Source organism: Chelonoidis abingdonii, chromosome 2, assembly GCF_003597395.2.
Source record: "Chelonoidis abingdonii isolate Lonesome George chromosome 2, CheloAbing_2.0, whole genome shotgun sequence".
Taxonomy (NCBI): Eukaryota; Metazoa; Chordata; order Testudines; family Testudinidae; genus Chelonoidis; species Chelonoidis abingdonii.
The window spans coordinates 88214069-88220072 of NC_133770.1; positions in this window are offsets into that span (position 1 = coordinate 88214069).

Genomic DNA, 6004 nt, shown 5'->3' on the forward strand with positions numbered 1-6004 from the left:
TTTTTAAGAAGAAGTCTGTACTTCTACAAACACAACAAAGAGGAGATGCCCTTTAGAAGGCCAGTAAAGAAACAAACGATGTCACAATAACTTATTGAAAGGTGTTGTTTGATTTTATTTTTAAGTGAAGGAAAATATACAAATCTCAAAGAGCTGATTTTCTTTGATATTGTAACAAAGTGCTTGATAAGAAGTAATACAGAAAATAAAATCAAAACATGATAGAAAATAGTTTCTGAAAGTACTATAATAAAGCTAACTAATTAAAAGGAACATCCTAAAGAGACTATATATATATATAATTTGTAGAATGTGACTTAACTGCTATTGAATAGGAAATGAGGTGGGTTTTTTTGTTTGTTTAGGGTTTTTTGATCAGCCAATTCAGGCGCATGGTATATAGCAGTGGACCCCAACCTTTTCATCTGGCGAGCGCCAGACGAAGGACCATGGTGGCGGTGGAGCACCCGCTGAAATGCTGCCAGATTTCGGCGGCATTTCGGCAGCGATGCCTCTTGATGACGTTGCTTGTTGGCAGCAAGTGATGTCATCGAGAAGTGTTGCTGCCAAAACGCCGCAGAAATTTTGGTGGCATTTCAGTGGATGCTCCACCGCCGGCCAGGATGCAGGCATGCCTGCGGGCACCGCATTGGGGACCCCTGGTATATAGCTTTTCTAGGTTGAAATAGTCCCCCACAGAGATCAGAGTTAATAATCAGGTCACCCAATTGTTGGGTGCAGTCTCGGGGCTGGGCAGAGGGTCTGAGTGAGGATGCAAGAGAAATGATGCCAGTTCCTGCCAGTCATGGCTTTCCAGAGTAAGTGATTTGTCACCCCAACCTGGATCCTCTCCCTTTGGGGCTTGGGCTACACACAATTTTTGTATCAATTTAACAATTTCAGTTTACACACACACACATACACAGTCACATCCCTAATCAAAAAGTTAAATTTGTACAAAACCTATTTAGCTTAGGCCAGATGTGCTTCTTAGGTCTTATGTGGCCTTCTGCAGAAGATGAATTTCACCCTTCAGAGTCTTCCAGTGGAGACAGGGTCTGGATTCCTAATGTAAAAAACAAGCTGAACAGAGAAATTTTTCAGGCTGCAGTTAGCTTGTTTATGAAGTATAAGTGCAGAAGACCAAACAGTTTCCTTTGCAGGCCACCTCTGAAGTACTATTTACTCAGATAGCCTGCACATTTATATCAGTAAATAAATCCCTAATATGCCACTCCATGCCATATCTGCGAAGACTTCCTTCATTGTTTTAATCATTAGAGAGTCTTCTGCTGGATCATGCAAAACAAAATCTTGTCATCTCCTTTTCCATTGCCAATAAAACAGCTCATCAGAGATTTCTTTCTGACTTCTACAAGTGTTAACTGGGTAAAATTGAACTTAAGAACAATATTTTAGATGAGGAAATAATTTTATTTATGACAGTAGTGCCTGTAAGTCCCAGCTCATTGCGTTATGCTGTGTACAAATACACACTGAGATAGTCTCTGCCCTGAATATTTTATAATCTGAACAGGAAAGACAGATCAAGGGTAGAAGAGATGAAGTATTATCACACCCATATTACAGATGGGGAACTGAAGCATGGAGAGATTAAGTTCTTGCTCAAGGTGATATTGGGAGCTTGTGGCCAATCACCAGTTTAGTACCTTAACGACCAGACAATCTTTCCTAACCGTGGTGACTGAGGACCAAGTTTTGCTGCTATTTACCCTCCTTCAGTCCCATTGATTTCAGCTGGGCTCCCTGAGTAAACTGAGAACAGAGGGCCTGATCTTACAGGTTTTGGGACATAATTTAGCACTGAATGTATTATGGGACTAGTTTTGGGGGGGAAAAAACGAATAAAGCTGAATATCTGTTTGTCAGCTCAACCTAATGAGACTAATCAAGTTAATTCCTCCCTCCCCACACACGCACACGAGGGGAGACAATAAAATGATATGTAAAAGTTATTTAAAACACAGGGTCAGCTGCTTCCTGAGTGCCCCCTTGTGGCCAGAGACAAATGCGTGGCACCTATCTCTCTGCTTTCCCCTCACAAGGGACCCTTAAGAGCAGCACACTGGCTCTAATGTGGAAAGCAGTTCTCCCTGCTAGGGCTAGTTGAGAATTGAAACAATTCTTTACTGTATCACCACCACTCTACCTGAGACCAGTTTAATACCAGAACTAGTTCTGAACAGTCCTCAGGGTCCCAAAATAAAGTCCATCTCCACATTACAGACCATACTTAGCTCTGATGTCTTCCCATGTAGCTAGAGCACTCTGTCCTAGTCTGTTCTCAGCTTGTCCTCCCAGATCTTCCTAGCTGGAGCTCAGGCTTCTAACTTTGACCTTAGGCTGTATAAAAAGCAGTTTAATAAAGAAATCAGTATTGCCAACCACAAGCATTCAATAACCATGAATCATGCCCTCAAAAATCATGAGTTTGGTTTAAAAATAGTGAGATTTTTAAAATATATACTTTTGGGGGCTTTGTTTTTTCTCCTGGTTTTTGAGCCTTCTGGGTTTACTCAGGGCACATTTTCAGGCTTTACTCCACAATTTTGAGGGCTTAAAATTTATGTATTTTGAAATAAGAGACTGAAGGAGAATCTCAGCTGTCAATTCCAGCAGCTGGTGCTTTAACAAAAACATGTATGAAAGTTGGCAACACTGAAATAAAAATAACCTTAACAAAGTAGTGTCAGAGGAAATTAAAGAAGAACTGTTTTCTTCTCTAGACCAGAGGAAGAGCTCTGAGAAGCTCAAAAGCTTGTCCCTTCCACCAACAGAAGCTGGTTAAATAAAAGATATTACCTCACCCACGTTGTGTCTCTCATATCTTGGGACTAACATGGCTACAACAACATTCAACAATAGTGAAGTGAAACAGATTAAATCTATATCTTTAGAACTGTCTGAACCTTCCTATACCATTTATATAGCCTGTGAATCTTTTCTTCAAAATCTCTGGAGTGTGGTGAATAGCTCTCATTTACCATGGAGTATCTGGATTTTCTGAAATGTATTATTTACAGCCAACTCTGCTCTCTTAATCAGTTTCCAAAAAGGACATAAAACAGAAGTTTTAAATATTGGTTATATGGCACTGACAAATTCCAAAGTAACCTAGTGTACATCTGTCACATTCCAGGTGTAATCCAGACCAGTGAGGGGTTGTCACTACCTGTCCTGCAACTTTGGGTGCCTCACAATGCTTTGCTGTTGTAGCTCCCATAGGCGCTGACTCTGTGGGTGCTCCAGGGCTGGAGCATCCCTGGGGAAAAAATGGTGGGTCTTGAGGACTCCCCGATAGCCTCCCTATACGCTCCCCTCCTACAACCATGGGCCTCCGACCCATTGGCAAGCCCCGCGGATCACCGCCTCCCACCCGCCAGCAAGCCCCATGGATCAGCACCTCTCCCTCCCTCCCTGCGCCTCCAGCAATCAGCTGTTTTGTGGCATGCAGGGAGGCTGGGAGGGAGAGGAGTGAGGATGCAGCGCACTAGAGAGAGGGGGCAGAACTGGGTGGGAAGAGGCAGCGTGGGATCCTGGGGGAAGGGATGGAATGGGGGTGGGGCAGAGCCCTGGGGTTGAGCACCCCCTGGCACATCTTTGAAAAGTCAGCACCTGTGGTAGCTCCCAATCTAGGCCACTCACAAGCATACAGGTCACAGCTTGAGTGTCTGTGTATAGCAGAAGCCCTGGTCCAGCAGCTGTGACCCCAGCAGCCTGTCAGCAACACACCAATCACACTCTGGATTCCACCAGCCTTGGTTACTACTTGCAGGGTGACTCCAACACAATCCTAGTCCTGAATTTTTCCAAAAACATGTGTTTTGCACTGTCCACCTCTCTCCAGGACAGTTCAGATATCAAGGTTTCTTGCTCCTGAACAGTCAATATTCAACTGTTTTATACTTTAATTGGAGTCACCAAACAGTTCAAACACAACACTGTTTTAGTTTAAAAGATAATAAAAGTTTATTAACAAAAGAAGTTAGGATTTTAAGTTATTTCAAGAATGGTTACAAGCACATAAAAGTGAAAACACATCTGAAAGTCTAAAACTTAAACTAGCAAGTTTTGGTTCAAGGCTTTGTTTAAGATGGTCTGTCTCACCCACAGTCTTCCAGCAAGATGGTGACTGTCCCTTTCCTTGGTCAGGATCTCTCCCAAAGATGGTGGTGCTTTTGTCTTCTTAGGTGGGTGAGAGAGAGAGACCTGTTTAACAACTTTTGCCTAAGCAGGGCTGTGTAGTTTTGAATATGTGCTAACAACATCATAATTTTACATATAATGTTGCTACATACAATTCACCATGATATTACTGACCAGTTATTAGTTTTCAAATGATACCTCACAAGACATATTTTATACAAAGATTACTACAATAGTGTGTAGGGTAAGGTGACCAGATGTCCCAATTTTATAGGGACAGTCTCGATTTTTTGGTCTTTTTCTTATATGGGCTCCTATTACCCCCCACCGCCATCCTGATTTTTCGCATTTGCTGTCTGGTCAACCTAGTGTAGGGTGTGAATACAGGGGTGCTTTCAGTCACAGCATCCATTGCCACAACTGTGATTTAGTTAATTTCTTTATATGCTCTATCACATAAATCACTGAAATATTTCTTATCCCATGACAGATACCAAGTTACATAGATAATATATCTGATTTGTCTAAAACTGCTTAAATAATAATAAAGGCCAACCCTAGATCCTACTGAGGTCAATGACAAATCTCCAATTGGCTACAATGGGAACAGGATTTAGCCATTACAGTCTGTGGGCCCTTTCCTGAGAAGTGCTAAGTGCCCACTGATCTCAATGAGAAGAGAGGACATTCAGTATCTCGCAAGGTCAGGTCCGACATGAGTTTAGGAACATTGGAAATATCAGGATAAATCAGAGCAGTAGTCCTGTAAGGATAAGGCCTTTATCTGCTGCCATATTGTAAGGCCTAGAACCTCAGGCCTGGTCTATACTACGCGTTTAAACCGAATTTAGCAGCGTTAAACTGATTTAACCCTGCACCCGTCCACACAACGAGGCCCTTTATATCGATATAAAGGGCTCTTTAAACCGATTTCTGTACTCCTCCCCGACGAGAGGAGTAGCGCTGAAATCCATATTGCCATGTCGGATTAGGGTTAGGGCTGCAAATCGACGGTATTGGCCTCCGGGCGGTATCCCACAGTGCACCATTGTGACCGCTCTGGAAAGCAATCTGAACTCGGATGCACTGGCCAGGTAGACAGGAAAAGCCCCGCGAACTTTTGAATTTCATTTCCTGTTTGCCCAGCGTGGAGCTCTGATCAGCACGGGTGGCGATGCAGTCCCAAATCCAAAAAGAGCTCCAGCATGGACCGTACGGGAGATACTGGATCTGATCGCTGTATGGGAGACAAATCTGTTCTATCAGAGCTCCGTTACAGAAGACGAAATGACAAAGCATTTGAAAAAATCTCCAGGCTATGATAGACAGAGGCCACAGCACAGTGCTGTGTGACAAGCGTAACGGAAAGCCAAGAATCAAATGGACGCTCATGGAGGGAGGAGGGGGGTACTGAGGACTCCAGCTATCCCACAGTCCCCGCAGTCTCCGAAAAGCATTTGCATTCTTGGCTGAGCTCCCAATGCCTGTAGGGTCAAAACACATTGTCCGGGGTGGTTCAGGGTATATCTCGTCAATTTACCCCCCCCCCCCCGTGAAAGAAAAGGGAAAAAAATCGTTTCTTGACTTTTTTCAATGTCACCCTATGTCTACTGCATGCTGCTGGTAGACGCGGTGCTGCGGCACTGAACAGCAGCATCCTCTCCCCTCCCCTCCCCGGTGGCAGACGGTACAGTTACAAAATGGACTGTAGCCTCATCATCCCATGTGAGTGCTCCTGGCTGGCCTCAGGTGAGGTCGGCCGGGGGCGCCTGGGTAAAAATAGGAATGACTCCCGGTCATTCCTGGCAGATGGTACAGAAACGGCTGGTAACCGTCT